Below are 18,678 nucleotides of genomic sequence, written 5' to 3'. Positions count from 1 at the left end.
TTCTACTCAGACTTATTAAAATCATTGTATTAATTATAAGGTACTTTGCCTTCATATTCAGTTATTCGCCACTGTTTAGTTCTATGACAGCTTATTTTATCTCTGTGAGGTTTTACAGTTTATCTTCATCTGCAGTTGTACTAACTACAATTTAAACTTCTCCGACAATCTGTCAAAATTTTCTTACTTCAGTTCTAAATTACCCGATTTTTATATTTTTCAAGATATTATTCTTCAAAATTCATAATGAGTAACTATGGTTTGTGGAATAAAGAGGATGTACCAGATCCGCATATGAAAACCGCATTGTCCTCCGAATGGACCTTAAAATCTCCTCGTTCGAGTCCTCGATCATCATCTCCTCCCCCATCGAGTAGAGCTGGGGAAGCTATATTCAATAAATATAATGATCTTATAAATTCTAGAACAAACATGACGACTGATGCTAAACAAGTAATAGAGCCATTGGAGAAACCTTTTGACTTTTTTGATGACGAAGAGTTTGCTTTTGGAATTAATCTGTTGAAAAATAATGTGGCTTGCGTTGGTGAAAATATAACAAAGCTCATTCAAATGTGTGAGTTATCATATTTACCTGTTATTAATCAGTTGGCCAGCTTCAGGCCCTCACCATGTTATTAAATTTTTCTGCAGTATGCTTAAGTATAAAGTTTGTTTACTTAAAAATATGGACCAGCGGTTCTAATAATATGTAGTTAGTTTGGAAACTTTAAAGAGTGCGCTTCTTTGCTTGCTTTTCAATTCAATTATTGTTTATGAATTTCTAAACTTATTTAAAGATGTCAAATTCAAATAGCTCTAAAACTGTCAGTGTCAACCATTTGACAATGAATATTGAATAATCGTGTTTTCGAATTTTATCCTTGAATGCTTTGATTTTATATTCATAAAAAGTAGTTAAATTGTCATATCTTATAAGTAATTACTTAAAATAATGCCTGAAGTGTCACTGAAAGAAACCATAATCACATCGCTTAACGGTTAGTATGTTTAAAAATGAATCTTTATTTACATGAAGTCACCCATTACATAATTTATGTTTTTAGTTACCATTTAAATGGTTGACACGATTGTTTAATTATAGATACCGGGTGCCCTAAATCCACGAAGTGATTGGCCCCAGTTACAAGACTTCACAGTCTTTTTATTGTTTAAAAATGAAGGAAGATGATTTCGTTTTTGGTATAAAGTTTTGTTTTTAGTTGTGGCGTGCCTAGGTCTTGTAATTAAAGTTCCAGTTTTAATTTGTGTTTAAAAATGTGTCTAACATATAACCTTTTACGAAACTAGAAAATAGAAATTATAGGTAAAAATCCTGTATGTCTTATTTTGCAAATTTTTAACTGACTTCATAAATGGTGCAGGTTCTATGTTCAATGAATGAATGATTTTATTCAGGGATTTCTCTATGAATTGTGGACTGATTAAAAAAATCTTTTTTTGTTTGTAAAGGTATACAAACTAGAAGAATACCTAACAAACTTAGAGAGGTTTGTTAAGTTTTCTAGTATACTAACATTAATTGTGCAGAAAAGCGATTGGGTCTTTCACAGAGGAATGCTGCCAGGATACAAGTAATACCTGTATCTAAAATATAGGGAGTATTGTACAAAAGTTGTCATATAGGCCAGATCTCAGATAGGTGTCACACACTATACTGTACATGACATAAGTAGGTTTTCTCAAGGTTGTAATAGTGTTACCAACTCAGGATGAGGGGTTCAAAGAGATATCAAAGGGATATTCTCAAATTTTATAGCCATGTACAGTGGTTGTTCAATATTCAAATTAATTAAAAAAAAGTTATTATATTAATTATTAGTGTGATTAGTATGAGTGTCAAGTGTCTTACAAAGCTTAATTAAAAATTTTTTTGGAGCATGTGTTTGTTTTTAGATATAGTTGTATATAAATATGAGCCTTACATATTTAATTAATTAAATTTAACTTAATGTAAATTTCTATAAAAAAAAAATGTATTGAAAATGTAATTGGTGAAATAAACAATATGTTAATTTGCTGAATAAATATATATTCATCATCCCATTTTAGTAACGCTGGTTATTTGAAATATTCAACTGAAAAAAATAAAGAAACAGTCAGTATTGGTTGTCTTTCTTAATAATTATTTGTTTCTATAGTCATTGAACAATAGTTCTACTAAAACCAAAGTCTTCAGTTTTATTCTTTTTCTCTTTCTGTGCGATCTGCCTGTAGAAATGTTGATAATTTTCATTAAATACCTATAGTTTATTACATAGTGGGTACAACATTTTTCAATCAATCAATCAAATTTTGTACAGCATTGAAAAATTAAGAAAAACTTTTTGTTCAAAGCCCAAGAACCATGGCCAGAGAATGTAAAGTTGTTTCAACCGTACGAAGTGGAGCAGATACTGCTCCCGGATAATGCTAGCTGCTTGGCTGTACAGGCTTTCTTGAAGGTTAGTAATTTTATTCACCAGCCCAGTATAATCACCACGATTATGGGTAAACCAGTTTGGGAGAGTACTTTAGTCCAGCCGTGAACTGTTATAGGCTTTTCTTGATGATGAGATCACTGATTCAAATTCAAATTCAAAATTCATTTATTTCAAGTAGGCCTAACTAATAAGCACTTTTGAAACATCTGTTTGTAGTGACTCTTGGAAGGCAGATTCCACTGAGAAGAGCTGGCAAGAAACTCAGCAAATTGCTCTTTTCATTCATTCATCATTTTAAAGTTTAACAATCTTTAGAATTTTTCTGTTTTGTGAGAGATGAGAGCGGAGTGGCCTGCTTCCAATCAGCCTTGTTGTTAAGGACTTCATCATTGATGTAGTAACCACAATTTGTTAAATGTGTTTTAATATATTGTTTATACTTAGGTAAAGGTAGATCTAATATTACCTTCGGTATCATGTTATAAAAGCATATACCCATCCCCACAAAGGATTTCTGTACTCTGTTACTGAACACACACACACTGATGTAGGGAAAAATCGTGAGGAAACCTGCATGCTTGAGAGTTCTACATAATGTTCTTAAAGGAATGTGGAGTCTACCAATCCACACTGGGCCAGCAGGGTGGACTATGGCCTTAACCCCTTCTCATTGTGGGAGGAGACCCGAGCCCTGAAGTGGGCCAGTAGTACTACAGTATATAGTACTATAGTACACACATCGCCATCTAGCCCCAAAGTAAGCATAGCTTGTGTTATGGGTACTAAGATGACTGATGAATAATTTGATGAAAAATATACATAAATACTTATAATATACAGATAAACACCCAGTTACTGAAAAACATTCATGTTCATCACACAAACATTTTCCAGTTGTGGGAATCGAACCCACGGCCTTGGACTCAGCAGGGTGCCAGCAGCGCCACTCGGCCGTCAAAGATATCAATGTATCTTTCAGCAATGGTACTTTTTACGAATCAAGAACTCCAGTTTATAATAGTGTTTCTGTTGGAAACTTATTGTATTTGATACTTTTGATAGTTGATTTCTAATATATTAGATTTTTTTATTTGTCGGCCGATTGGCGCAGTGGTCAGCGACCCAGCTTTCTGAGTACACATTTTTGCAGTTTGGGTTCCATCCCCACAACTGGAAAAATGTTTATGTGATGAACATGAATGTTTTTCAGTGTCTGGGTGCTTAACATTAAAGTATTCATTAGTCAGCTTAGTTCCCTTTAGCACAAGATACGCTTACTTGGAGCTAGATGGCGATGTGTGTATAGTCGTAGTATATTTATTTATTTAATTTATTTATGTCGATAAATGAAATAATCTGAATATTGCTTTTAAAAAAAATATTTATCGATGTATTTTTACACGCCTACCGCTAAAAAATAAACCCAACAGGCTTGTTTTTTTTTGTACTTTTGATTGCTATTCATTAAAACTGCATGCACTTATTCAGATGTGCAACTTGCCCTTCGATGTGGAGATGCGGTGGAACGCAGAATTCATGTCACCATCCGGTCGTGTTCCCTTCATTAAGTGCGGAGCCTTCGTAGTGTCTGAATTGGAGCCGATAGTGCAGTTCGCAGCTAACAAGAATGTTTCATTGTGTGCGAGACTATCGACGGAGGAAAGAGCTGAGATGAGAGCATACATGAGCCTTATCACCAACGTTTTGGTTAATGCTGAGGTATTTTTTAGCTATACTTTTTAAACTACTATTATAAGAAACGGGGATATCTTAGTGGCTAGGGCTTCGGCCTTCCTTTCGAAGAGACCTAGTTTGCTCCTGAATCCCGGAGTTATGTGCCTTTTGCAAATTAAGCAATTGAAGTATGTCTTTGGTAAAGGGAAACATCGTGAAACCTGCTTGCCTGAGAGATCTCTATAACGCTCTAAAAAGCATTTAAAGTCTATCAATCGTTACTTGGCCAGCGTGGTGGACTACGGCCTTAATCCACCTCTTATTCAAGTTTTTGTTATTAATTCAAACTAGAAAACACCTGGAAAATGTTCCTGAGAAAAAGTTTCTTGACTGACAGACCGACGGACAACGAATTGATCCTTTACGGGTTCCTTGTTTTCTTAAGGTATGGACTCCTAAAAATGTTTGCACTTCCTTTTCAGCTATACATATCATGGGTGGATCAAGAAACATTCAACGCAGTGACCCGCGTTCGTAATTCCTCAGTATACCCTTGGCCGTTAGGATGGCTACAGACCAGGTCGAAACGCTCTAGCGTCGTCAAGCGGCTAAAAGCGTTGCATTGGCATGACAAGACACTAGACCAGGTTTTGGCTGATGTAAGTATTCTTCAGTTACACAATTGCCTTTAGGATGGCTACAGATCAAGTTTAAGCACTCCAACGTCGATAAGCAGATGAAAGGGCTTTGGCATTGGCATGACTGGACACAATACCAAGTTTAGGCTAAGGAAAGTATTCCACACATATAATATAGTTAGCAGTTAGCTGCAGACGTAGTTCAAGGAACCCCTGCGTCGTATAAGCGCCTGAAAGCGTTGCATTGGCATGAAAAGACACTAAACCAGGTTTTGACTAATATTAGTATTCGTCAGTATTTATGCAGTGTGCTGTTAGGATGACCGCAGACCAGGTGATCGGATCCCAGCGTCGTCAAGCGGCTGAAAGCCCTGCATTGGCACGACAAGACACTAGACCATTGTTAGGTTTTATGAACGCGAACTATTATAGATAATAATTAATGTAAAAAAACTTTCATATCGTTTACGTAAGAGGCAAAACGAAGTTAGTGGTGCGAATCCTATTATACACTTAACCGTACTAAATTTACAGGTTAATCACCTCAATACTATTATACACCTAATAATAATCCATATAATAAAGCCTAAAGGATAAGAAGACTACTTGAAGTCCTGCAAAATTTAAATTTAGAGATTCGTGTACCATAGAATTGTCACAAATATCTGAGTACTATTTCATGCAACGACAACTTTAAAGTTTGTTAATATTATTATATCTTTTCGATATTATACAAATTTAAAATGCATATACCGGCCTGACCGTGAACCAATTAAGCTACGGCTCTCCTACCGTCGATGCCAAAATTAGTATATCCCTTTTACAACAGTCGCGACTGTAACGCCATCTAGTAGGAAACTTTTCGATAACTTGTATAGTTGATAAGTTCCTAGTATGGAGGGTAGAGGTAAGGAGAGTCATCTTATATGGGAGAAAAGTTGAAAAAGTGTCCAGTTGTTGCGCTAAATAACAGTTCAAAAATCCTCCACAATGGCGCTGGTGGATGCACAGGGTATGGTATGAATGTAGTATGCCGAGTTAAAAAATTCAATGTCATTATCGACTAAAGTAGTTAATTATTGAGAATTTCAACAACTTACGTTGTACAAATTATTGTGGTAAATATAACCTTACAGATTTATTATAACCAAACGTGCGTTTAGAGTGATTTTATTTCGTAAACAGTAAATAGTACGGTATTTATATTTGGCGCTTCTTTTAAGAGTTACCCTGATGCAAATGTGGCGCCATCCTAATTTAATACATTTTGACGACACTTTTTCATATACACAGATGACTCTCCTTACCTCTACCCTCCATAGTTCCTAGGTAAATAAATAACTAAACTACTACTAAAGTAATAATAAAAAGGCTAAAGTGTGTTTGTTCGTTTGTCCTTCCTTTACGCCCTAACTCCACAACCAATCAACGTGAGTTTTGGCACAGAGATAGTTGAAAGGATGGAGAGTTACATAGGCTAGTTTTTATTCCAGGAAAACAATCAGGTCCCACGGGATCTGTAATAAACGTTCATATAGTTTAAACGTTGAATATAGAAATGTACATAGTTTATTTATATTTCCAGGTGGAACAGTGCTGCAACTCATTGAGTCAAAGGCTTGGTAACAGGGATTACTTCTTCGGCGCGTAAGTTCATTTTCCATTACTATACGACTAACATACAAGTTATATATAATATCACAGAATTAAGAACGTACAGAAACCGTGTGTATGACTAATATTCAAGGATCAAAAACCACTCCACTTTAGTAGTGTTTCGCGAGCAGGCGGTTAGTCACTTAATTCCATTCCACCATTCATCATTCCAACGTTAACCATAAAATGGGGAAAATGGGAAAAGTCTGTGAGCTAGCAACATTCTGCGGATGTGAAGTGAGACGTTCGCGGGGCGTTTTTACTGTTTTTGGGCACAATGAACGTCATGGAATAATAGCTGATTGAGGGTTTTGTATGTTTTTTGTCTATAGAGCGGGTCTACTTTATAAGAATTCCTATCTAATTTTTAATATTTTTCGCACCACTCGCTCGACAACGCCTTATTAGTTATTACATAGCCTGTTATTGAAAGGTCAAGTACGTCAGTACATGCTATAGGCTTAGCGTTTAAGTAATGTTTTACTGTAGTCCCTAGAGGTGTTCATGATTTGAATAAAGAACATCGCGCACGGCGTATCTGAATAAAATCTGTTCATTCTAATATTGCTAACTCGCTCTAACGTATGATGGCGTCCCTGTCGCTTACCGGAGCCTGAGAAACGCGAACCACAGAGAATATATCTCGTTCTTCTTTGAGTCCTTCAACACCAAGCATAGGGCAGACTACTTTTTTCCATCCAGACCTATCCCGGACTGCAGACTTAATCGTGTTCCATGATAAGTTTGAAGCCTTCATTTCATGTTGCCTTTGGCCTTCTACGTTTTTGTTTGCCTCCCCCAGACTGTCATTGAAATGCTTCTTGTTGGACACCGGATGTTCGGCGTAAAACGTGACCATAGAGTATGTAGGTCATAAAAAATCCCTCCAAAACTTGATTTGATTGCCTCGCGAGTTGTTAAAAGTAGAAAACCATCGCTACCCTCAAGATTCTAGATGAATACCCTTCTGCGCTTGGGAGTTATTCTGATATCCCTCATTTGCTTGGGATTTATACCGGCGCCCGTAACGTAAGACATATGATTTGTGACGGCCGATTTCCACAGTTTGCAGGGACCCTGCTTTCTGAGCCCAAGGCCTTGGGTTCGATTCCCACCACTGGAAAATGTTTGTGTGATGAGCATGAATGTTTTTCAGTGTCTGGGTGTTTATATGTATATTCTAAGTATTTATGTATGTTATTCATAAAAATATTTATCAGTTTTCTTAGTACCCATAACACAAGCTACGCTTACTTTGGGGCTAGGTGGCTGTGTGTGTATTGTCGTAGTATATTTATTTATTTATTATTAATATTTATTGCCTTATCCCCTTGTAGAACAATCTACTATTGCAACCATTCTGCATAAATAAATTAAAAAAAAGTACAGTTACAGTCAAATGGGATCACGGTATACTATGGCAACAGAAAATATTATGAACCTAGCTATTATTATTACAAGTGTAAACACAATTGATGTCATTACAATAGGGTTGTCTATAATTTTATTATTATTTTATACTGGCTGTTGCCCGCGACTTCGTCTGCCTTTGATTTTGTTTTTTAATGTGGCATTCAATTTAGTTGTAGTTCTATAAAAATTAAAAGTATTCAGTATAGCTAAGCCTTAAATGAGGGATTTGCTGCTGTCCGCTGAGGAGTTCTGTCCTCTATCTCCAACCACATTCATCAGATCTACACAGTTTGGGCAAAATTAAACACATATCAAAACCTCTATAGTACAAAAGTAATTATTTAAATCGGTTATAATTTGTCAGAGTTATGGTGTGAAATCGTCAAACATCATTTCATCCCCTCTCCGAACGGAACCGAGCTTAATGTCGGGATAAAAAGTATCCTATATTACTTCTAACACTTCCAAGAATATGCGTACAAAGTTTCATGAGGATCGGTTAAGTAGTTTTTGCGTGAAAGCCTAACTAACGAAGTTACATTGACATTTATAATATTAGTAGGGATAATCATTTGTCCACCAATCCGCACTGGGCCAGCGTGGTGGACTAACTCGTTAACCCCTTCTCATTGTAGGAGAAGACCCGTAATGGTTTGAAGTGATGATGATGATGATGAATCATTTGTCTTTAATAAATTGAGTATTAGTGATAAATTTTACATGTGTTGTTTTAAGTAACCCTTTGCGGAATAACATTGGCTGTTTGTTTAAAAAATTTATTGCACACAATTATAATGTCACAAAACAAAAAAAATACTAGCGTGCAAAGGCGGTCTTATCGCTAAAGCGTTCCTCCAGACAACCTTTGACGAGAGGGAATCCGACAGAACGGATTGTTGCTGGAAAACTGCAATTAATATTAGATAATACTAAGATTAACTACATCTCATAAATTCTAATACAAAAATATATATATATCGGTATATCACACATATGTGTTTACAGTGGCGTGCACTGGGTTTCTTACCAGGGTATGCATACAGCAGGAAAATTGCATAAAACAGCAAAAATCCTCCTTTATATGAGTTATATATCAATTTTAGGGTATGCAGTGCATTTGTGCATCTATGAAGTGCACGCCACTGTGTGTTCACATAATTCAATTACATACCCACTACATTAAATATTATTGGGTACATAAATAAAATTATACCGGCGAAGGATTATATAATCTAAAATCAAATGTCAAATCAATCAAATTTAAAATTTAGTATATTTTTTTGTATTTTTTGCAATTTTAATTTGATTTAAGTTAGTATTGATTTAAGATCGTATTATGTACATATTTGCTTATCTTCACAGTTTTTTTTTGTATTTTTGTTTTAATTTTTGCCATTTTTGTAATATGGGTATTTGGCTTAGTTAAAAACATTTATTATTATTATAAATTAAAATAAAAAGTTTTTTCTAATCCCATAGTCCTTCACCACTTGATGCACTAATCTATGGTCATATCAGAGCGTTGTTATCGGCTACGGGTCCCAAAGCGGCACTAATGATAAAACCCATCACCAGTGCTCTACTACAGCATTTGTTACGAATCTCTTATTTGACGCAAATGAAGCTGACTGTAAGTTTATGATAACACCTTGGTAACATTTTCAAACCTATGAATGTAGTTAGCTAAATGTAGTGAGTATTTCTAACTGTAGACTGTAACTAATCAAATATTTTTGATCCAATTACAATGACATAGATTATACAAATAGGCTTACTCAGTGGCCACATATTACATTAAATGGTACTGTACATCATACACGGTCACAATTGGCAATAATCTACACCATTACGGCGGTCACCGACTACGCCTTTTTTGGTTAAATATAACATCTTTTTTAGTTAAATATAACATCTTTAGTATAAAACTTTTAAAAGGTACCTATTTTTTTAAAGTTTTTATGGAGCTTAGTTTTTGATTTCAATTAAAAATATTTATTCCATAGTCGTGAGTTGAGTTGAGTTTTATTACGTTTATTTTATCAACAAGTATTTATTGTTTAGTATTGTTAACAAAATTCAGTTAAAATGGTGCCCTTTCTGTTGTAGATAAATATGGACACCAACCCAATACACACACACAATTCACCTTGTTAACGACAGTATCAGTAGTACAGTCCATTCACAGTTATTTCACCGCTGACACAAGTCATTATAACATTATTTTAATAAGTCAAGAATTCCGATTTATTTCATTTTATACAACGTGTAAATGAAAACCGAAATAATATTTCACAGGCTTTAGAGGTACATTATGTACTGTCTCTGAGAATTATCTGTGAAACCGAAATCCTAATAGTTTTTGAATAAAGCTCTCAGCTCTCATGCAAAATTAAAATCATGTGACTCCTGTTACTTTATTAGGTACGTATCTCGTAGCCAAGGTACTATGCGCGTGTCGGTATTTTGTCTTCAATAGATAACACTTTTTTATAAGTAAACACTTAGAATGTTTCGAAGTGAAAAATAAATATATTATCAAAATTAACCTACCAATGCATACATTTAAAAAATGTGTAAAAACGCATCTAGTACAGCGAGGTTACTATACATTTGATGAATTCCTCAATGACAAGGTAGAATGGAAGCAGCCAGCCTCGCTCTCATCTCCCGCAAGATAGCAAAATGATTGTAAATGTTGATGTTGGAAAAGAGCAACTACTGAGTTTCTTGCCGGCTCTTCTCGGTAGAATCTGCTTTCCGAACCGGTGGTAGAGTCACACAAACATGCATACTTGACGTTTCAAAAGTGCTTATAAAGTAGGCCTACTTGAAATAAATGAATTTGAATTTGAATTTGAAAAATTTGAATTTAAGCTTCATTTGCTATACTCCGCGAAAAGCAGGAGAATCTGTGTGGTGTAATTTATAATTTCTTCAATCCTTATACTCCACACCAAACAGATCTTCCGCAATATTATGACTTTACAATCAATAATTGTTAAGTCAGACTTAACAATTATTCATTATAAATTCAGCATCTCCTGAGGATGCTCCGGTTTCGGAGCGAAACGTGCGTAGAGGGTATATTGCCGAAGATCTGTTTGGTGTGTAGTATAAGGATTGAAGAAATTATAAATTACACCACACAGATTCTCCTGCTTTTCGCGGAGTATAGGAAATTAAGCTTAATTTTGATAATATATCATGGATTTCCGCAAAGTAACGCCTGCTTCTATACAATATTTAAAAATAAATATGCTTATTTTGATTTAGTATTTTAACAAGGCTTCTTTATGGAAAATACTTATGCATCCTACAAATTTATTTCGTAATTCGGTTACACGTTGTATAGTGTTTCAATCTATTTATTTAATTAGTTTAATTGGGCTTACTCCGTTCAATTAAAATAAAATAAAAAAAATAAAATACTCCCAATCAACTGGTAAGCCCATGACCCTTAACAGGTTACAACCAAATAAACAAAAGCCCTGCAATTCTCTTGATGTTGTTTCTGCAGTTACGAAACCTAAAAAAAAAACTTTATTTAGTGTTATCGATAGATTTATGGTAACTGGTCTTCAGTAGCCCAGAAATAGTAATAATTTCCTTTACTTTCCAACTATTAGCCTCAGGAAGAGTACCTAGTAACGCAAGGTTGCCAGATATGTTGTCGGCGTGTGTCGCCGGAACGCAAAGCGTCCCGTCAGAAACGCTCTAAGCTTTGCGTTAGGAGCATAAGTCGAGAGAACTTGTCGTTTAACAAGGATGTATTCGGTTAATATTCCCGAACTGTTTTTTTTTCACTCAGTAAATTTATACTGACTAATTTCATCATTCGTTTAAATATTCATTCTATCATTCGTTCATATAAATTCAATCCTTCGTTTATTATTATTTGGAGGCCGAGTGGCGCAGTGGGCAGCGACTGGAGTCCAAGGTCTTGGGTTCGATTCCCACAACTGGAACATGTTTGTGTGATGAACATGAATGTTTTTCAGTGTTTATCTGTATATTATAAGCATTTATGTGTATTATATTCATAAAAAATATTCATCAGCTATCTTAGTACCCATAACACAAGCTACGCTTACTTTGGGGCTAGATGGCGATGTGTGTATTGTCGTAGTATATTTATTTATTTTTTTGTTATAATCACAAATCCCAATTTGCACAATTTAAAGAATACCTTTCAAAGTTCCTAAGGTAGATGATTTTTGTTTTTTTTATTTAAGTACTTTACTCCGGGCTCCATCAATTATTCTAAGCATTCCATTTCTCACTGCTGGGCATATGGCTCTGTCTTAAGTACTTGAGAAAGTGATTTATAGCATAGTCCATAAGGCTGTTCCAGAAGGTTAGTGATTATAACCAGTACTCATGGTACCTCTTGGAGAGGGTGAAGGTGAGTGGTACGGGGGTCGAAAAAACCAATTATTATGGTAAACTGAAGTAGAGCGGAGAAGGAGAAGTCATAATAGAACCGGTTTAGTTGCTGACAAAAGGTCATATTCACGTAGGTCTATGTCTTATCTTTAGTAGTTCTTCACGACTAAACTTCGATGAATAATGTACTAGTCTAGTACATTGCCAGAGGAAAGAGTCCGATTTTTCTTGTTTATTTAAAAAATCCATCTCATCAATCTAAGTATTGTATGTTTAAGATATGAAAGTTAAAAGATGTAAATACTTACTTACATTTTTAAATTTAACTTTAAATTTAATCTTTTGACTTTTATTGGCTTTTCGGACGCATACCTACTCGCATTGGTTTGCTCAGTACCAAAGTAACGAAAATAAAACCCCCGAAATCGTAGATATTTTTCATACCTTCTAAACGAATTTTCGACTGGAAGAATATAATTCCTGTGTATTATTGATCGAAGTTACTAACTACACATAGTTATTTATATTACAATTAAAAAACAGGTTTCAAACCGTTCGCCTCGAAGCAAATCATAATTATGACTTCGAAGGAGGGTAAAATCACGTGCCGATACGACGCCCCAAAACAATACGTTATCAACGAAAATAACTGCTTCATTATCGACATCGTGAATGAAATAATCGTTAAAGTTGACGAGATAATGGAGAAGTCACTCAAAAACGATTTCGAAGTAATCGCGTATCCGAACGACCAATTTGAGAGGAAGATAAACGATTTTTTGGATACAATTGACGAGAATACAGACATCACTGGTTTGGATATAGGAGAAGAAGAGATACAAGTTATTGAAGGTTTAGTCGATAACATGATCGAAGGAGATCTGGATAGTGATGGGACGGGGACCGATAACGGTTTGGAGTCAGTTCTTAAGGAAGGAAATTTTTGTCGATACTAGGTAAATTTTAAGTTTATACTTAATCATTAGAACGTTAAGTTAAAATGCACCTAATATGAGTAGCTTTACAGTCGTAAATTCTAAACAATTTTTTTTATACAAATGTTTAGCGGATTGCTGGCTGTGTAATGTGGATGAATTTGAGCACTAAACGAAGGTAGATAAGTTCTATTTTACTGTGAAATTACAGAGTTAAAAAAACACTATGATTCCGAAATTACAAATAATGGCACTTCTTCACTTGAAACGGAGTCTACGTCAGTGCTGCACAAGCCAAGTGTCGATTAAACTCATTACATTAGTTTCGCTCGTCTCTTGATGTTACATCTAATTTAATTTTCTAGAGAAGATGAGGATAGAGAACATGATGAGACGGAGAAGAAGCTCGTATTTATTGGCGAAGACAAGACTTCTTCACTGGGCCGATCAAAATCGAAGTCCTCTTTAGGCTTGTCATCAGGTTTTATTATATTTTTTTAATTTTTTCAATCGACGCAACTTTCAAGCTGATTCTTTTAACTATGGTATGTATTTTACACGGTTGTGGGATTGTTCTGGAGCCCACACCACCTCACCCCTCCTGCCGACCTCCCTGGGCTGTCGTCTTATAAGTGGGAGTGGAAGGTTCTGAATTTTCTCTGGTATGGTCTGGGAGGCTTTTAAGCCGTGGCTTGTTACCCTATCAACAAAGACGTGCCGCTAAGCGATGGTACGATGTCGAAACCGATTAGGATTATGGCTTATAAATGTCATACCATTTGCCTGTTAGCCCGCTTCCATCTTAAGATTTCTTAGTTGAGATTGTAGCCAAGGGCTAACTTGTAGAAAAATGAAAAACAAATTATATTAAACCTCTACCATAACCCTGTAAAGGTATAGCCGGTTATACCTAACTGCACTTGTAAGGCCATTATTCTATTTTCAAAGCACTCTGAATACACTATCAATGAGTATAAAAACTATGGTTTGATGATATATTTAATATAATAATCGGGTTTATCATATATAAAGTGCTGTGTTACTATTTCCTAACACACTCATGTCTGATGAACGGTTCTTACCACTTTTTTATTTTTCTTCGGCCAGAAGAAAATAAATCTTCTCGCATCGTTGCCAAAAATCTGGTGTGACCAGCGTCTTTGGCTACAACCGCGGGCTCCTTTTCCTTCGAGTATCCGCGCAGACAAATAAATGTTTGATATCCAGAACCGGCATACATAAAAACTAATACTATAAATGCGAAGTTTGGCTGGATGTTTGTAACTCGATCACCCAGAACTGCTGACGGATCTAGAAAAAGATAAAATTTAGCACATAGATACATTTTAGTCTGGAATAGAATGTATGCTACTTTTTGCAATGAAAACAAAACTTTTACTGAAAAAAAAATGTAACCCATTTTTTTTTCACAAAGAAAAAAATCGTCATTTTTTATTATCACACGACAAACTTATTTTCACGGTTAGTTCCATAAAATTGGAGATACGTTTCTCACAAGGGTGTAAATCTCGCGATCACTGCTGTTAACGTCACAAATGTATTTTTACTCTAAGCAAAGGTGCTTTTAAAAACCGCTCGACAGCCTTTATTAACAACAAAATGGCGTATTTTGATTAGTTGGATTTTTACGTTTAAAATGGTTACAGGTTCGTTTAAGACGTTCAAAATGCAAAGTAACGAAGATATAAGCGTTGAGAGCCTCCTAAAGTGCCTGCGTAGGCGTAACGCATTGTACAACATAGAAGTCGCTGATGTCGACTAAATCGGAGAGTTTTTTTAACATCTGGCAACTCCTGTTGTTTTTTTTAACTAAATGACCAGTGTCCGAACTCGAAATATTTATTTTTTTGTGTACTTTCTTTTTGGAAGAAAACATTGTTGTTTATTTTACATGGATAACAAAAAAAAACAGATTTCAAAAAGAATTTGATTTTGTAACTACCTATGGTAAGTTATAAAATAGACTCTGCTAACGACTTATTCGTATACATTTTTAAAATGAAATTTGAATCCATAGAATTACGAGTATATCCATAGTTTTGAAAAAACAAAACAATACAATAATCTACTTCAAAAGAAAATTCCGAACAGGTGCCTCTTTTTATATTTCAATTTAAGATGCGCATTGTTTTGATCAAATAAATTGTTGGTTTAATTATTTAATTCGGAGTTTTATTTATGCAGAATAGTAGCACTTATAAACGCAAAAAAAATTAGGAACGGTTCATGATTCTCTAAACTAAAAATAAAGACTTTATGATTTCACCTAATTTGCATAGTGCTTGTACAAGAAGCATGTTGCTTCAGCATGGTGGAAGTGAACTGCTATATATTAATAAACAAGGCTGACTATGCTTAAATAGTTTCGCCATCTATCTAAGCAGTAATAGTATCTAGTCATCTAGCTTGCATAGGTAGGTACTTACTCCAATTTTTCAAGCGTCAAGGGGGATTAGAATTTTAGAGGCAAAAAAATTACTGTCATCTGCCTGTTCAAGTTTACACGGTTACTGTATGTTCTTAATTCTGTGTTCTTACGTATCATCATCATTAAAAGTTTTAAACCCATTACCGGCCCACTACAAGGCACGGGTCTTCTACAACAATGAGAAGGGTTTAGGCCGTAGTCCACTACGCTGGCCCAGTGCGGATTGGTAAAAATTGTTCTTACGTATAGTCAGCCATTTTCATAAATTACATGTGAAGACGACACGTACTATTTTAAAGCACGATGCTAATCCAATCATTTTTAATTCGCTGAGTTAATTCGTATGCCATTGCCATTGCCGTCACTGGACATTGATTTAATATGTTACTATGTTCACTACCTAGTGCATAATAGTACTAAATCGATTTCAAAAAAGGAAAAGGTTCTAAGTATGTTCGTGTTAGAGAAAAGGTTGTTATACTGTGTGTTTTTTATCTACATCGATTTTCTGCAAATGTCAAATGTGGATCGTTTTACTTTTTTTTATTTGACTGTTTTAAAATGTACCCTCTCTAAGTGGTCCATTGTCACCAAGCCAAGTTTTGATGTTCGAGCTTTGAAGTAACAGAAGTCGGTTATTTTTTTATTTTTATATATTTTTTATCCTGTTTTAAATCCACAGCCCAACAGAACTGGACGCGCTTGTATTTGGGCACGTGTTCACGATCATCACGACGCGACTACCTTGTCGCAGGTTGGCGGATACAGTACGGCGACACGACACGTTAGTCGCGTTGGCTAAACGCATCGACGAGCAGTACTTCAAGCGGCCATAGCGCGAGGTTTTCAAGGACATCTCCACAGTGTTTCAGAGTCCTTGAATTATTTCCTACTTAAGTACCCACGTGTGTTATTCACATGTACCTTATCTTTGTTTCGTTAGTGTCATAAATGCGAAAGCGTATTCATTTCTAATAAGAAAAAGAATCCGCCATCTTGAACCGAAAAAACACCGGGAAACTAAGAACTTTATTGTGTATATTCATGAAATGCGTAAATAGTAAAAAAATAACATTACAAAATGTTAGTTAGCTCTTTTCATATTAACATATTATTCTTTGGTATTTTTGCTCACGCTACTATTACGAGTCGAGTCCTCTTATTAGAAACGAGTATTAGCGCCTACCTCTACCATTGGTTCTGTGCATTTTCACGAGATTTAAAGTAGCATGTGTCTCTCCGAACTGTAAACTATCTAGAAAAAAAAACACAAAAACCCGTCTCTGTTAAAGGACAAACTAACAATCACACATTCGCATTTATAATGTTAGTAATGACACGAATTATCTGACACTCTGGTTCAGATGAGGGTATAACCTGGACCATTAAAGAATAGATTTATAAATAGCGCCATTTATAAATCTATTCTTTAATGACGCAGGTAAAGCGAATAAGGCTTTTCGTTGTATCATAGTTGCAGTGACGCTTCTCTCGCACCCGGAAGCAAAGTATACTTACTCTATTTTTTAGTTGAGTTATGTAAACAATAAATTAATTTAAATAGAGAAAAAAACAAGTGCTTTTAAGATGAAATACATTTTCTTTTAAAAGTAATGAAATAGTATGCTTTGCTTGTTCAGTATATGAGAGAATGAAAGTCAGTTCAGACTTAGGTTCAGGCAGAAAGGAAAAAGAATTCACGAGTGCGCGAGCCGATATTCGTACAATTCTCTGCTTTACGTAAATGTAATACGGTCCTATTTTGGATGGAGTTAAATTGCTTTTCATTTTCTGACCCTTCATTATTTAGAGGCCGGAGCTGACCCTGAGAAGCGTGCATACCATGCAATAACGAAAAACTACTGTACCATTCTGACCCTCCGCAGGCAGATAGGAATAAAAAGTCGATCTGCCAAGCTCTGGTTAGATCGAACAAATTGTTTCCGATCTAACAACTCGCTCCTGCTTTCTTAGGGCGACCGGTAACAATATAAGGTCTGACGTCTCTTCCTGCTACTGACAGAGGTCAGATCGTATTAATTATTTCAGACGTAAGCCCCTTCATGGCTAGCATGGGTAGGAGTCAATTACATCCCCGGGAAAGGATATAAATTTATCTTCTCCCACAGCTTTATCAACTCTCAGAGCATTGGCGCACAAGTGAAAATAATATCCAAATAGAATATGTGTAATATAAACGGAGGTTAATTTATCCTATTCCATGTTCCCGTGCATAAGCAGGTGGACACGTTAATTATATCCCTCAGGGGATATAATCGGGGAATGTAATTTTATTTTATGACTACGGATAGGAATAGCAACTATGGTTTCTCTCCCTGTTCCGCATTTTTCTTAGGACGCTGATTATTTGCCATCTAATTGGTCCCCATTGGTAGAGGCAAGTGGGGGCTGGACCAGAATAATTTAATGCCACTAAACTTCGTATCTGAGTGCCTTTACGTGGTATAGGAATTAAATGATAGAAATCGTCACGTAAGGAAAATGAGTTATGCCCCCTCCACGCGAATCGTACGGTTCCGTCCATCATAAGTCAGATATTAACGCGAAGCGCTGGCCGCCATACTTACATCATTTGCAAGTTAAATGTGTACTTTTTCCAATGTTCCAAGGATTATCCATGACCGCAAATGTTTTTCTTTATTCCATGACAAGTTAGTGCCCGACTGCAGCCTTCATCATCCTATCAATATCCCAGACTTGGTCACATACTTCCTATAGATAGATCGATAGTTAGCATGCTGAAGACTGCCATGGAATGCTTTTTAGGTCAGAAAAAGAAAAGGTTTCTGCGGAATTTAAAGAAAAACAGAAATGCGGGCATCAGATAGTTAAATATATATTAACACTTTTATTCTGATTGCACAAATTATATTAATTAAATATTCTTTGATACCGTAAACTACTGCTCTGTTTTTATGGTTTATGTCTATGCGATGTCGTGGAGAGACATGAAGCTGTGAGGATTTTAGTCTTTATAAATAGTTATAATCTAGTGAAATAAAAAGTGCGGTTCAGTACATATCTAGATAAGAATAACAGATTTCTATTATAGCTTTGTTGGTCCT

The 18,678-nt window shown here is 35.4% G+C and overlaps 1 pseudogene; it reads left to right on the top strand.

Moving 5' to 3' along the window:
* Positions 1-223: 223 nt before the first annotated feature.
* Positions 224-13,784, top strand: LOC120624933 (annotated as a pseudogene).
* The last annotated feature ends 4,894 nt before the right edge of the window (positions 13,785-18,678 follow it).

This window comes from Pararge aegeria, chromosome 7, assembly GCF_905163445.1.
Source record: "Pararge aegeria chromosome 7, ilParAegt1.1, whole genome shotgun sequence".
In the NCBI taxonomy this organism is placed as follows: Eukaryota; Metazoa; Arthropoda; class Insecta; order Lepidoptera; family Nymphalidae; genus Pararge; species Pararge aegeria.
The sequence above is the reverse complement of the archived record's forward strand: the minus strand, read 5'-3'. Positions and strand labels throughout refer to the sequence as shown.